Source organism: Syngnathus acus, unplaced genomic scaffold (genome assembly GCF_901709675.1).
Source record: "Syngnathus acus unplaced genomic scaffold, fSynAcu1.2, whole genome shotgun sequence".
NCBI classification, from domain to species: Eukaryota; Metazoa; Chordata; class Actinopteri; order Syngnathiformes; family Syngnathidae; genus Syngnathus; species Syngnathus acus.
The window spans coordinates 45,782-61,900 of NW_023590225.1; the positions used below are offsets into that span (position 1 = coordinate 45,782).

General features: G+C 48.4%; 1 long non-coding RNA gene across 1 annotated transcript in view; it reads right to left on the reverse strand.

Moving 5' to 3' along the window:
• Nucleotides 1-609: 609 nt before the first annotated feature.
• LOC119118929 overlaps nucleotides 610-16,119 on the reverse strand; it is a 17,386-nt gene continuing 1,876 nt past the window's right edge. The window contains exons 2-3 of the long non-coding RNA XR_005097008.1: nucleotides 2,722-2,842; nucleotides 610-726 (exon numbers count right to left, since the gene is read on the reverse strand). This is a non-coding gene — a long non-coding RNA (uncharacterized LOC119118929). The remainder of the gene's footprint in view (nucleotides 727-2,721; nucleotides 2,843-16,119) is intronic.

Below are 16,119 nucleotides of genomic sequence, written 5' to 3' on the forward strand. Positions count from 1 at the left end.
CCTTGGGCGAGGGTGTCTGGTGATAATGGCCGAAACACTCTAAGACCCCAAGGTCCACTACTGATGAGGTGTCTACAAAATTTTGACATCCAAATTACCTACAACAATGACCCGTTCTAAACAAAACAGTTTTTTTAACAAAAATAGATTTATGAAATAATATATTGGTTCAAACACAACTAAGGGTTAATGGACACAATTAATACAAGGGTGGTCTGGTATTTAAGACAAGGGTGGGTTTGTATTTAAGACGAGGTGGCCTTGTAGGTCGGTACTTTTCTGTAAAATACCTAACCCTAACCCCTGACCTCTAACCCTAACCCCTGACCTCTAACCCCTAACCTTGACCCCTAATCCTAACCCCTAGCCCTGACCCTCCTAACCCTAACCCCTGACCCCTAACCTTAACCCCTAATCCTAACCCCTAATCCTAACCCTTGACCCCTAGCTCTGACCCTAACCCTAACCTTAATCTCTAAGGAAAACAGTGGGTTGAATATAAAAACAAAACATTAGGTCAAGAATAATGCAAAGTGAATAGGCATAATGTAATCCAGGGTTGGAAGTTTAGGTTGGTTTCTTTGATTTTTTTCTCTCACTGTTCAACTTTTTTTTCCATCTTGCTGGCCGAAGACCTGGGTAGCGCCTCAGCTACTCGGGGGAGGTTCTGGCAGAGGTGCATTCTCACTTCGCCGTCCTTCGTACCCAATCCAGATTTTATGTGACCTGGTACGGCGGGTTTACTGCGGGGACATGCGTAGGCCCGTGCCTTCCGTTGCCTTCTATCTAACCGACAGGGTCGGCGGACCCTTTGGGGAAGGTTTAGCGAGACAAACTCAAAATACCTAACCCTAACCCTAACCCTAACCCTAACCCTAACCCTAACCCTAACCCTAACCCTAACCCCTAACCCTAACCCTAACCCTAACCCTAACCCTAACCCTAACCCTAACAGATTCTCGGGGGATGTATGAATTAACTATTTCCTTTGACATAAGCGGGATCGGATACATAGAAGGGGGCTTTAAAGGAGAAGTCAGTTACTTTTAACACGATTTAACCCAAAAAAAAGGGGGCGCCAAAGAGGCCTCAATTGGTGGAAGGGAGAGCCATAAGGGAGGCGGTGAGGTTTTTCTTCTCCCTAGTTTGGCCTCTGGGGGGCAACATTCTCTAATCTAAAAACATGGGCTTTCCAACGGACGGTTAGTTGGAAAAATATTTAGTTAGGGTACAATGACAGAAAAAAAATGAAAGAGGAAAGTGATCCAACAGAGATTTGGTGGAAAATAACAACTTCTTGGATGACATAAAATTTATTAAGAGTGGAAATAATACTTTAAGCGTCATTAACACAGGTGGACCACATGGATTCCAATTTGCATTTATGAGAATAAGGGTGGTCCCCCAATAAAACTGAACTGTGGGAAAACAACATTAAGAGGGAAATAACAATAAATGGAATACAAAGGTTCATGTACGTTTAATAGTTTAACAAATCAATACAACAAAAGGACTAGAAGACGGACCAATTGATCTACTCTGTCTGCGTTAAAGCTGGACAGTTGACTGGACAAGCTACTGGATTTTCAATTGACGAAGTAGACACACTCCGGGGCTTGATCGACCCCGGCGGGGCCTCCCTTGGGCGAGGGTGTCTGGTGATAATGGCCGAAACACTCTAAGACCCCAAGGTCCACTACTGATGAGGTGTCTACCAAATTTTGACATCCAAATTACCTACAACAAAGACCCTTTTTAAACAAAACAGTTTTTTTTAACAAAAATAGATTTATGAAAAAATATATTAGTTCAAACACAACTAAAGGTTAATGGACACAATTAATATAAGGGTGGTCTTGTATTTAAGACAAGGGTGGTTTTGTATTTAAGACAAGGAGGCCTTGGGGGTCTGTACTTTTCTGTAACTTTTCACGGTTTCCGTCTTGCTAGGGGGGGACCTGGGTGGCGTCTCGGCTGCCCGGAGTAGATTCTGGCGGAGTTGCGTCCTCACTTTGCCATCCTTCGTACCGAAAAAGAGATAGAAGAACAATCCAGATTTGGTATTACCTGGTACGGCGAGGTTTACTGCAGGGAATATACACGGGTCGGTGACTTCCGTTGCCTTTTTTCTGGCCGACGGGATCGACGAATCCTTTAGGGAGGGTATAATGAGACAAATTCAAAGTACCTAACCCTAATCCCTGACCTCTAGCCCTAACCCCTGACCTCTGGCCCTAGCCTTGACCCCGAGCCCCTAATCCTTAGCCCTGGCCCTACTAACCCTACTAACCCTAACCCTAGCCCCTGACCCCTAACCTTAACCCCTAATTCTAACCCCTAACCCTAACCCCTAAATCCTAACCCTTGACCCCTGGCCCTGATCCTACTAACCCTAACCCCTAACCCCTAACCCTGACCCTAACCCCTAGCCCCTGACCCCTAGCCCTGACCCTTACCCTAAACCTAACCTTAATCTTTAAGGAAAACAGTGGTTAAATATAAAAACAAAACATTAGGTTAAGAATAATGCAAAGTGGATAGGCATAATGTAATCCAAGGTTGGAAAGGTAAGTGAGTTTCTCTCAATTTTTTCTCTAAAAAATTTTTTTTCCATCTTGCTGGCCGAAGACCTGGGTAGCGCCTCAGCTACTCGGGGGAGGTTCTGGTTGAAGTGCAGTCTCACTTTGCCGACCTTCGTACCCACTCCAAAATTTATGCGACTCTGGTACGGTGAGGTTTACTGACGGAGACATGCGTCGGCCTGTGCCCTCCGCTGCCTTCTATCTAACCAACTGGGTCGGCGGACCCTTTGGGGAATGTGTAGCGAGATAACCTTAAAAACCTAACCCTAACCCTAACCCTAACCCTAACCCTAACCCTAACCCTAACCCTAGCCCGGTACCAAGTGACCCACGGACCGGTACCGGTCCGCGGCCCGGTGGTTGGGGACCACTGCCATAAGGGACCGGGGCGGACGCTAAACCACGCACTCAACTCGGCAATCTGAAGCACCCAAGAGCGCTTTTTACTAGAAAACGTGCTCAGCTCGTCGAGAAAATGCACTCTAAGCAATACAATTAAAAATGCTTATAAAACATAAACCAAACGTTGCAGGTGGTCATTTCTTCATGCGCAGTGATAAACTCGGCACTCTGAAGCACCCAAGAGCGCTTTTTACTTTGCCAACCTAACCAGAGTGACGGGAGAGGCACCATCCAGAAAACGTGCTCAGCTCGTCGAGAAAATGCGATTTAAGCAATAAAACTAAAAATGCTTATAAAACATAAACCAAACGTTGCAGGTTGTCATTTCTTCATGCGCAGTGATAAACTGGGCACTCTGAAGCCCTCAAGAGCACTTTTTACTATGCCAACCTAACCAGAGTGACGGGAGAGGCACCATCCAGAAAACGTGCTCAGCTCGTCGAGAAAATGCGATTTAAGCAATAAAATTAAAAATGCTTATAAAACATAAACCAAACGTTGCAGGTGGTCATTTCTTCATGCGCAGTGATAAACTCGGCACTCTGAAGCACCCAAGAGCGCTTTTAACTAGAAAACGTGCTCAGCTCGTCGAGAAAATGCGCTCTAATCAATACAATTAAAAATGCTCATAAAACATAAACCAAACGTTGCAGGTGGTCATTTCTTCATGTGCAGTGATAAACTCGGCACTCTGAAGCACCCAAGAGCGCTTTTTACTTTTCCAACCTAACCAGAGTGACGGGAGAGGCACCATCCAGAAAACGTGCTCAGCTCATCGAGAAAATGCGATTTAAGCAATAAAACTAAAAATGCTTATAAAACATAAACCAAACGTTGCAGGTGGTCATTTCTGCATGCGCAGTGATAAACTGGGCACTCTGAAGCCCCCAAGAGCACTTTTTACTATGCCAACCTAACCAGAGTGACGGGAGAGGCACCATCCAGAAAACGTGCTCAGCTCGTCGAGAAAATGCGATTTAAGCAATAAAACAAAAAATGCTTATAAAACATAAACCAAACGTTGCATGTGGTCATTTCTGCATGCGCAGTGATAAACCCGGCACTCTGAAGCACCCAAGAGCGCTTTTTACTAGAAAACGTGCTCAGCTCGTCGAGAACATGCGCTCTAAGCAATACAATTAAAAATGCTTATAAAACATAAACCAAACGTTGCAGGTGGTCATTTCTTCATGCGCAGGGATAAACTCTGCACTCTGAAGCACCCAAGAGCACTTTTTACTTTGCCAACCTAACCAGAGTGACGGGAGAGGCACCATCCAGAAAACGTGCTCAGCTCGTCGAGAAAATGCGATTTAAGCAATAAAACTAAAAATGCTTATAAAACATAAACCAAACGTTGCAGGTGGTCATTTCTGCATGCGCAGTGATAAACTGGGCACTCTGAAGCCCCCAAGAGCACTTTTTACTATGCCAACCTAACCAGAGTGACGGGAGAGGCACCATCCAGAAAACGTGCTCAGCTCGTCGAGAAAATGCGATTTAAGCAATAAAACAAAAAATGCTTATAAAACATAAACCAAACGTTGCAGGTGGTCATTTCTGCATGCGCAGTGATAAACCCGGCACTCTGAAGCACCCAAGAGCGCTTTTTACTAGAAAACGTGCTCAGCTCGTCGAGAACATGCGCTCTAAGCAATACAATTAAAAATGCTTATAAAACATAAACCAAACGTTGCAGGTGGTCATTTCTTCATGCGCAGTGATAAACTCTGCACTCTGAAGCACCCAAGAGCACTTTTTACTTTGCCAACCTAACCAGAGTGACGGGAGAGGCACCATCCAGAAAACGTGCTCAGCTCGTCGAGAAAATGCGATTTAAGCAATAAAACTAAAAATGCTTATAAAACATAAACCAAACGTTGCAGGTGGTCATTTCTGCATGCGCAGTGATAAACTCCGCACTCTGAAGGACCCAAGAGCGCTTTTTACTATGCCAACTTAACCAGAGTGACGTGAGGCGACCGGGCGCGGACGCTAACTCACGCCCGGCAAGAGCGCTCGGAAGGCGGATAGGCTTTCACGGAAGCCCCGCCAGCAGGTCCGCGGGCCATTTAGGGTCCCATAAGTGACCGTGCGCGGTCTCTAACTCACGCCCGGCAGGAGTGCTCGGAGGGCGGATAGGCTTTCACGGAGGTACCGCCAGCCGGTCCGCGGGCTATTTAGGGTCCCATAACTGACCGGGCGCGGTCTCAAACCCACGCCCGGCAGGAGTGCTCGGAGGGCGGATAGGCATTCACGGAGGTCCCGCCAGCCGGTCCGCGGGCTATTTAGGGTCCCATAACTGACCGGGCGCGGTCTCTAACTCAGGCCCGGCAGGAGTGCTCGGAGGGCGGATAGGCATTCACGGAGGTCCCGCCAGCCGGTCCGCGGGCCATTTAGGGTCCCATACGTGACCGGGCGCGGTCTCTAAGTCAGGCCCGGCAGGAGTGCTCGGAGGGCGGATAGGCATTCACGGAAGTCCCGCCAGCCGGTCCGCGGGCCATTTAGGGTCCCATACGTGACCGGGCGCGGTCTCTAAGTCAGGCCCGGCAGGAGTGCTCGGAGGGCGGATAGGCATTCACGGAGGTCCCGCCAGCCGGTCCGCGGGCCATTCAGGGTGCCATACATGACCGGGCGCGGTCTCTAACTCAGGCCCGGCAGGAGTGCTCGGAGGGCGGACAGGCATTCACGGAGGTCCCGCCAGCCGGTCCGCGGGCCATTTAGGGTCCCATATGTGACCGGGCGCGGTCTCTAACTCAGGCCCGGCAGGAGTGCTCGGAGGGCGGATAGGCATTCACGGAGGTCCCGCCAGCCGGTCCGCGGGCCATTCAGGGTCCCATAACTGACCGGGCGCGGTCTCTAACCCACGCCCGGCAGGAGTGCTCGGAGGGCAGACAGGCTTTCACGGAGCTCCCGCCAGCCGGTCCGCGGGCCAAATAGGGTCCCATAAGGGACCGGGGGCGGACGCTAAACCACGCACTCAACTCGGCACTCTGAAGCACCCAAGAGCGCTTTTTACTAGAAAACGTGCTCAGCTCGTCGAGAAAATGCACTCTAAGCAATACAATTAAAAATGCTTATAAAACATAAACCAAACGTTGCAGGTGGTCATTTCTTCATGCGCAGTGATAAACTCGGCACTCTGAAGCACCCAAGAGCGCTTTTTACTTTGCCAACCTAACCAGAGTGACGGGAGAGGCACCAGCCAGAAAACGTGCTCAGCTCGTCGAGAAAATTCGATTTAAGCAATAAAACTAAAAATGCTTATAAAACATAAACCAAACGTTGCAGGTGGTCATTTCTTCATGTGCAGTGATAAACTCGGCACTCTGAAGCACCCAAGAGCGCTTTTTACTTTTCCAACCTAACCAGAGTGACGGGAGAGGCACCATCCAGAAAACGTGCTCAGCTCGTCGAGAAAATGCGATTTAAGCAATAAAACATAAAATGCTTATAAAACATAAACCAAACGTTGCAGGTGGTCATTTCTGCATGCGCAGTGATAAACCCGGCACTCTGAAGCACCCAAGAGCGCTTTTAACTAGAAAACGTGCTCAGCTCGTCGAGAAAATGCGCTCTAAGCAATACAATTAAAAATGCTCATAAAACATAAACCAAACGTTGCAGGTGGTCATTTCTTTATGTGCAGTGATAAACTCGGCACTCTGAAGCACCCAAGAGCGCTTTTTACTTTGCCAACCTAACAAGAGTGACGGGAGAGGCACCATCCAGAAAACGTGCTCAGCTCGTCGAGAAAATGCGATTTAAGCAATAAAACTAAAAATGCTTATAAAACATAAACCAAACGTTGCAGGTGGTCATTTCTGCATGCGCAATGATAAACTGGGCACTCTGAAGCCCCCAAGAGCACTTTTTACTATGCCAACTGTCAAACGCGCACTTTATTATAGTGGCACCGGCTCCCCAGTAACGGGTTCAATAAGCCGGGGGTGAAGGGACTCGTCCGTAGCTGACCACCCGAGTTAAATTAATTCTACCAGAATCAATCTAATTTCTCTACGACGCCAATCCTTTTTAAGTCATCCGACGCGCGAGCCGAGTAACTCTATTCGAGGCGAGTCGTCGATATGACCGCGCCGTAATGATGGCTCCCTTCGGTTGTTTGATGCTGGTATTACGTTACGGATATTTTTTAGATGTCTTTGTTAAGACCTCAAGGATTCGTTAATTTACTAGAGCGCCCTCGCTCTAGCTGAACTCAAGATAACTACTTCGAACCAGATCTGACAATTCCTGATGTTAAGGATTAAATCTGTCTTCACGTTAAAAAGAATTGAACGGATTTAAAGAATGACTATGATAGGGAAATAAAGACATTTTAAAGTTGTAATTACCGCATATAAAACCATGCCCGACATAGTTAATACGAAATAATCGATAACCGAATTAAGGCTTAAGAAGAGATTTAATGAATAAGCAAGAAAAAGACTTCCAAGTCGAAAAAACAAAAAACAAGACTCACCCACACAGAACAAAAGAGGAGACTAAAGGTCTAAAATCCTATTTGGTTGAACAAGTCGAGTGATCGGCTCTCCTTTGTTCCAAAATCCGAATTCTGTTTAAAAAAGAAGAAAGGTCTGGCCGTGAGGAGCCTAGCCTAAAAAGTAAAATTGGCGACTTCTCCTTTCTGTCCCAGCGGCTGTCTCCTCTGCCTTCCTCGAAGCTTAAAATTTGACAAAGTCCAATTCGAAGACTCTGGAAATTCATCTCAGTAGATTTTGGTTCAATCTGAAAAAGAATGCAAAGTCCATCTTCGTTCTTTTAGTCCGGGCAGCGACACGGCCATCGCCGTGATTTCGGAGAAGCGTCGCCCCGACTGGGGAGGAGGAGCGCGCCGTTCTGTGTCCGGGCCTCATATTTATATGCTTCTGGCATTACCTCATCGGAATTACCTCACCGGAATTACCCCACCGGAATACGTGGGTGCACCTCGGTTGTCCTGGCAACCTTGCTTCAAGCAGCAATCACCCTTAATAGGTGTTTCCTGTTTTGCTCGTTCCGGCATTACCTCATCGGAATTACCTCACCGGAATACGTGGGTGTACCTCGGTTGTCCTGGCAACCTTGCTTCAAGCAGCAATCACCCTTAATTGGTGTTTCCTGTTTTGCTCGTTCCGGCATTACCTCATCGGAATTACCTCACTGGAATTACGTGGGTGTACCTCGGTTGTCCTGGCAACCTTGCTTCAAGCAGCAATCACCCTTAATTGGTGTTTCCTGTTTTGCTCGTTCCGGCATTACCTCATCGGAATTACCTCACCGGAATTACCCCACCGGAATACGTGGGTGCCCCTCGGTTGTCTTGGCAACCTTGCTTCAAGCAGCAATCACCCTTAATAGGTGTTTCCTGTTTTGCTCGTTCTGGCATTTAGTATATAGCCCTTAATGTCTCCTCTTCAACTTAATACATTCAGGTATGGATGGAACACCAATGTTAAATACAGGTTGGACAAAACATTGCAACATGAATCACATATATCTTGTCACATAATAGTACTTAACACAATAATGGGTTCCTCCAACTTAAACACATATATTGATATTGCTCAAGCTGTTACATCTTAAAATTATGGCATAGCAAACTCTTATTCCAAAATTGTGCGTTGCTACGTGTTTGAACAGGTCGTGTCCTCCCAATTGCTAACAATTTAATTGATTAGATTTGTTAATTTCCATCCGGTCACCCCTATGTCAAGCTTTAACACCATCTCCTGGTGAAATTTTGAACTACGACATGTTTTGGGATAGCCAATGTGCCTGGGCCAAATTCAATACCTAATTTTACACCATCTGTACCACCATGCCACTCGACACAACCTAACCAGAGTGACGGGAGAGCCACCATCCAGAAAACGTGCTCAGCTCGTCGAGAAAATGCGATTTAAGCAATAAAATTAAAAATGCTTATAAAACATAAACCAAACGTTGCAGGTGGTCATTTCTTCATGCGCAGTGATAAACTCGGCACTCTGAAGCACCCAAGAGCGCTTTTAACTAGAAAACGTGCTCAGCTCGTCGAGAAAATGCGCTCTAAGCAATACAATTAAAAATGCTCATAAAACATAAACCAAACGTTGCAGGTGGTCATTTCTTCATGTGCAGTGATAAACTCGGCACTCTGAAGCACCCAAGAGCGCTTTTTACTTTTCCAACCTAACCAGAGTGACGGGAGAGGCACCATCCAGAAAACGTGCTCAGCTCATCGAGAAAATGCGATTTAAGCAATAAAACTAAAAATGCTTATAAAACATAAACCAAACGTTGCAGGTGGTCATTTCTTCATGCGCAGTGATAAACTCGGCACTCTGAAGCACCCAAGAGCACTTTTTACTTTGCCAACCTAACCAGAGTGACGGGAGAGGCACCATCCAGAAAACGTGCTCAGCTCGTCGAGAAAATGCGATTTAAGCAATAAAACTAAAAATGCTTATAAAACATAAACCAAACGTTGCAGGTGGTCATTTCTTCATGCGCAGTGATAAACTCGGCACTCTCAAGCCCCCAAGAGCGCTTTTTACTATGCCAACCTAACCAGAGTGACGGGAGAGCCACCATCCAGAAAACGTGCTCAGCTCGTCGAGAAAATGCGATTTAAGCAATAAAATTAAAAATGCTTATAAAACATAAACCAAACGTTGCAGGTGGTCATTTCTTCATGCGCAGTGATAAACTCGGCACTCTGAAGCACCCAAGAGCGCTTTTTACTTTGCCAACCTAACCAGAGTGACGGGAGAGGCACCATCCAGAAAACGTGCTCAGCTCGTCGAGAAAATGTGATTTAAGCAATAAAACTAAAAATGCTTATAAAACATAAACCAAACGTTGCAGGTGGTCATTTCTGCATGCGCAGTGATAAACTGGGCACTCTGAAGCCCCCAAGAGCACTTTTTACTATGCCAACCTAACCAGAGTGACGGGAGAGGCACCATCCAGAAAACGTGCTCAGCTCGTCGAGAAAATGCGATTTAAGCAATAAAATTAAAAATGCTTATAAAACATAAACCAAACGTTGCAGGTGGTCATTTCTTCATGCGCAGTGATAAACTCGGCACTCTGAAGCACCCAAGAGCGCTTTTAACTAGAAAACGTGCTCAGCTCGTCGAGAAAATGCGCTCTAAGCAATACAATTAAAAATGCTCATAAAACATAAACCAAACGTTGCAGGTGGTCATTTCTTCATGTGCAGTGATAAACTCGGCACTCTGAAGCACCCAAGAGCGCTTTTTACTTTGCCAACCTAACCAGAGTGACGGGAGAGGCACCATCCAGAAAACGTGCTCAGCTCATCGAGAAAATGCGATTTAAGCAATAAAACTAAAAATGCTTATAAAACATAAACCAAACGTTGCAGGTGGTCATTTCTGCATGCGCAGTGATAAACTGGGCACTCTGAAGCCCCCAAGAGCACTTTTTACTATGCCAACCTAACCAGAGTGACGGGAGAGGCACCATCCAGAAAACGTGCTCAGCTCGTCGAGAAAATGCGATTTAAGCAATAAAACAAAAAATGCTTATAAAACATAAACCAAACGTTGCAGGTTGTCATTTCTGCATGCGCAGTGATAAACTCGGCACTCTGAAGCACCCAAGAGCGCTTTTAACTAGAAAACGTGCTCAGCTCGTCAAGAAAATGCGCTCTAAGCAATACAATTAAAAATGCTTATAAAACATAAACCAAACGTTGCAGGTGGTCATTTCTGCATGCGCAGTGATAAACTGGGCACTCTCAAGCCCCCAAGAGCACTTTTTACTATGCCAACCTAACCAGAGTGACGGGAGAGGCACCATCCAGAAAACGTGCTCAGTTCGTCGAGAAAATGCGATTTAAGCAATAAAACAAAAAATGCTTATAAAACATAAACCAAACGTTGCAGGTGGTCATTTCTTCATGCGCAGTGATAAACTCGGCACTCTGAAGCACCCAAGAGCGCTTTTTACTTTGCCAACCTAACCAGAGTGACGGGAGAGGCACCATCCAGAAAACGTGCTCAGCTCGTCGAGAAAATGCGATTTAAGCAATAAAACTAAAAATGCTTATAAAACATAAACCAAACGTTGCAGGTGGTCATTTCTGCATGCGCAGTGATAAACTCGGCACTCTGAAGCCCCCAAGAGCACTTTTTACTATGCCAACCTAATCAGAGTGACGGGAGAGGCACCATCCAGAAAACGTGCTCAGCTCGTCGAGAAAATGCGATTTAAGCAATAAAACTAAAAATGCTTATAAAACATAAACCAAACGTTGCAGGTGGTCATTTCTGCATGCGCAGTGATAAACTCGGCACTCTGAAGCACCCAAGAGCGCTTTTTACTAGAAAACGTGCTCAGCTCGTCGAGAAAATGCGCTCTAAGCAATACAATTAAAAATGCTTATAAAACATAAACCAAACGTTGCAGGTGGTCATTTCTTCATGCGCAGTGATAAACTCGGCACTCTGAAGCACCCAAGAGCACTTTTTACTTTGCCAACCTAACCAGAGTGACGGGAGAGGCACCATCCAGAAAACGTGCTCAGCTCGTCGAGAAAATGCGATTTAAGCAATAAAACTAAAAATGCTTATAAAACATAAACCAAACGTTGCAGGTGGTCATTTCTTCATGCGCAGTGATAAACTCGGCACTCTCAAGCCCCCAAGAGCGCTTTTTACTATGCCAACCTAACCAGAGTGACGGGAGAGCCACCATCCAGAAAACGTGCTCAGCTTGTCGAGAAAATGCGATTTAAGCAATAAAATTAAAAATGCTTATAAAACATAAACCAAACGTTGCAGGTGGTCATTTCTTCATGCGCAGTGATAAACTCGGCACTCTGAAGCACCCAAGAGCGCTTTTAACTAGAAAACGTGCTCAGCTCGTCGAGAAAATGCGCTCTAAGCAATACAATTAAAAATGCTCATAAAACATAAACCAAACGTTGCAGGTGGTCATTTCTTCATGTGCAGTGATAAACTCGGCACTCTGAAGCACCCAAGAGCGCTTTTTACTTTTCCAACCTAACCAGAGTGACGGGAGAGGCACCATCCAGAAAACGTGCTCAGCTCATCGAGAAAATGCGATTTAAGCAATAAAACTAAAAATGATTATAAAACATAAACCAAACGTTGCAGGTGGTCATTTCTGCATGCGCAGTGATAAACTGGGCACTCTGAAGCCCCCAAGAGCACTTTTTACTATACCAACCTAACCAGAGTGACGGGAGAGGCACCATCCAGAAAACGTGCTCAGCTCGTCGAGAAAATGCGATTTAAGCAATAAAACAAAAAATGCTTATAAAACATAAACCAAACGTTGCAGGTGGTCATTTCTTCATGCGCAGTGATAAACCCGGCACTCTGAAGCACCCAAGAGCGCTTTTTACTAGAAAACGTGCTCAGCTCGTCGAGAACATGCGCTCTAAGCAATACAATTAAAAATGCTTATAAAACATAAACCAAACGTTGCAGGTGGTCATTTCTTTATGCGCAGTGATAAACTCGGCACTCTGAAGCACCCAAGAGCACTTTTTACTTTGCCAACCTAACCAGAGTGACGGGAGAGGCACCATCCAGAAAACGTGCTCAGCTCGTCGAGAAAATGCGATTTAAGCAATAAAACTAAAAATGCTTATAAAAAATAAACCAAACGTCGCAGGTTGTCATTTCTTCATGCGCAGTGATAAACTCCGCACTCTGAAGGACCCAAGAGCGCTTTTTACTATGCCAACTTAACCAGAGTGACGTGAGGCGACCGGGCGCGGACGCTAACTCACGCCCGGCAAGAGCGCTCGGAAGGCGGATAGGCTTTCACGGAAGCCCCGCCTTTAGGTCCGCGGGCCAAATAGGGTTCCATAAGGGACCGGGCGCGGACGCTAACCCACGCCAGGCATGAGAGCTCGGAAGGCGGATAGGCTTTCACGGAGATCCCGCATGCCGGTCCGCGAGCCAAATAGGGTCCCAAAAAGTACCGGGCGCGGTCTCTTACTCACGCCCGGCAGGAGTGCTCGGAGGGCGGATAGGCATTCACGGACGTACCGCCAGCCGGTCCGCGGGCCAATTAGGGTCCCATAAGGGACCGGGCGCGGTCTCTAACTCACGCCCGGCAGGAGTGCTCGGAGGGCGGATAGGCATTCACGGAGATACCGCCAGCCGGTCCGCGGGCCAATTAGGGTCCCGTAAGGGACCGGGCGCGGTCTCTAACTCAGGCCCGGCAGGAGTGCTCGGAGAGCGGATAGGCATTCACGGAGGTACCGCCAGCCGGTCTGCGGGCCATTTAGGGTCCCATAAGGGACCGGGCGCGGTCTCTAACTCAGGCCCGGCAGGAGTGCTCGGTGGGCGGATAGGCATTCACGGAGGTACCGCCAGCCGGTCTGCGGGCCATTTAGGGTCCCGTAAGGGACCGGGCGCGGTCTCTAACTCAGGCCCGGCAGGAGTGCTCGGAGGGCGGATAGGCATTCACGGAGGTACCGCCAGCAGGTCCGCAGGCCATTTAGGGTCCCATAAGGGACCGGGCGCGGTCTCTAACTCACGCCCGGCAGGAGTGCTCGGAGGGCGGATAGGCTTTCACGGAAGTACCGCCAGCCGGTCCGCGGGCCATTTAGGGTCCCATAAGTGACCGGGCGCGGTCTCGAACTCACGCCCGGCAGGAGTGCTCGGAGGGCGGATAGGCTTTCACGGTGGTACCGCCAGCTGGTCCGCGGGCCATTTAGGGTCCCATAAGTGACCGGGCGCGGTCTCTAACTCAGGCCCGGCAGGAGTGCTCGGAGGGCGGATAGGCATTCACGGAGGTACCGCCAGCCGGTCCGCGGGCCAATTAGGGTCCCATAAGTGACCGGGCGCGGTCTCTAACCCACGCCCGGCAGGAGTGCTCGGAGGGCGGACAGGCTTTCACGGAGCTCCCGCCAGCCGGTCCGCGGGCCAAATAGGGTCCCATAAGGGACCGGGGGCGGACGCTAAACCACGCACTCAACTCGGCACTCTGAAGCACCCAAGAGCGCTTTTTACTAGAAAACGTGCTCAGCTCGTCGAGCACTAACCCAAGATGGCGGCGCCCCAGTTGGCCGCGGCCGCTACGCGTCTCAGCAATCGACGAGGATATTCACAAAATATGTCGCCTAGGACACTACAAACAACACAAAGTTTAGTTTATCCATCCAGTAGAGTAGTGTACGATCGCCAGCGCCTGCTGGAGGTACGGTCATCGAGTGTTTTCGGACTCGTAGCCACAACTACCCTAGTCTGTTTGCGTAGCCTCGGAGTGCTTAGGGCGCTAGCCCCAGGAGCTCACGACGCAGCGGGCTCGCCGGGCAGCACACGCCGGAGGAGGAGTAAGCGTAGGCGGTGTGACCGGCGGCGAAAGCGCGGCTGTCGAGGTGGGCTAACGGCTAAGCTGAGAGCTAACCCCTACAAACCGCCGCTTCCATCCATCTTCCTCTCCAACGTCCGCTCACTGGATAATAAAATGGACCATCTAAAACTGGAACTCTCTTCAAAGAGGGAAGTTAGAAACTGCTGCGCTCTCATCCTGACGGAGACATGGCTGAACTCATCAATGCCGGACAACGCCGTTAGCCTGGAGGGGCTCGCTACATTCCGCGCCGACAGAAACAGCGAGCTAAGCGGTAAATCCCGAGGAGGTGGGCTGTGTGTCTACATCAACAACAACTGGTGCAAAAATGCTAGATCTGTCGCCAGCTTCTGCTCTCCGGACATCGAGCTTTTGACTGTCAACTGCAGACCCTTCTACCTGCCCAGAGAGTTTACTGTTGTTAGCATCACGGCTGTGTACGTGCCTCCTAGCGCTAACACTAAAGAGGCCATGAGGGTTCTCTATCGGACAATCAGTGAGCTGCAATCCACGCACACAGAGGGGGTTTTCATCATTGCTGGGGACTTCAACCAGGCTAGCATGAAGACTATTCTCCCTCATTTTTACCAACACGTGGATTTTCCAACTCGGGGAGAGAACACTCTGGACTTGGTTTACACAAATATAAAGGATGCATTCAGAGCAGCCCCCCGCCCCCACCTCGGCTCTTCAGACCACCTATCTGTTATGCTAACCCCTGCATACAGGCCCCTGCTGATCAGAGCAAAACCCACAGTGAAGCAGGTGAGGGTGTGGTCTGAGGGGGCCATGGAGGCACTCCAGGACTGCTTTGAGTGCTCTGACTGGGACATGTTCAAATCAGCAGCAACATATGACAATCAGATCAACATTGATGAGTACGCCATGACTGTGTCAGCCTACATCAACAAATGCTCCGAGGACGTCAGCACCACTAAGAACATCATCACCCGAGCCAACCAACGACCCTGGATGACTGAGGATGTACGTCATATGCTACGAGCACGGAACTCAGCCTTCAAGTCTGGCGACAAGGAGGCACTGAGGACAGCGAGAGCCAACTTGAACCGTGCCATCAGGCTAGCGAAGCGAAGCCACAGTCGGAAAATTCAGGATTTTTTCCACGACGCCAATAACACCAGGAGTATGTGGCAAGGCATACGGGCGATCACGGACTACAACTCACCCTCCCCCCCGGTGGGTGAGGTTGATGCTGACTTCCTAAATGGTCTAAATAACTTCTTTGGGCGTTTTGAGGCACTAAACAGCACTCCGGCAGTTAAAACTGTTCCCCACCAGGAAGAGGAGGTCCTCTGCCTTGACTCAGCCGACGTGTGGAAGACTCTGAGAAGAGTCAACCCACGTAAGGCCCCAGGCCCCGACAACATACCTGGGCGGGTGTTCAAGGAATGTGCAGGCCAGCTGGCTGGTGTCATCACAGACATTTTTAACATCTCGCTGGACCAAGCCAAAGTGCCAGTGTGCTTCAAGGCTGCCTCCATCATTCCGGTGCCGAAGAAACCTCAAATCACCTCATGGAATGACTACAGACCTGTGGCACTGACTCCCATCATGATGAAGTGCTTCGAAAGGCTGCTCAAAGATCACATCGTCTCCAGACTCCCCCCAACATTCGATCCGTTCCAGTTTGCCTACCGGCAGAACCGCTCCACTGAGGATGCCATCTCCTCCGTTCTTCACCTGAGCCTGGCTCACCTGGAGGAGAGGAACACCCACGTGCGGTTGCTGTTCCTGGACTTCAGCTCAGCGTTTAACACCATCATTCCACAAC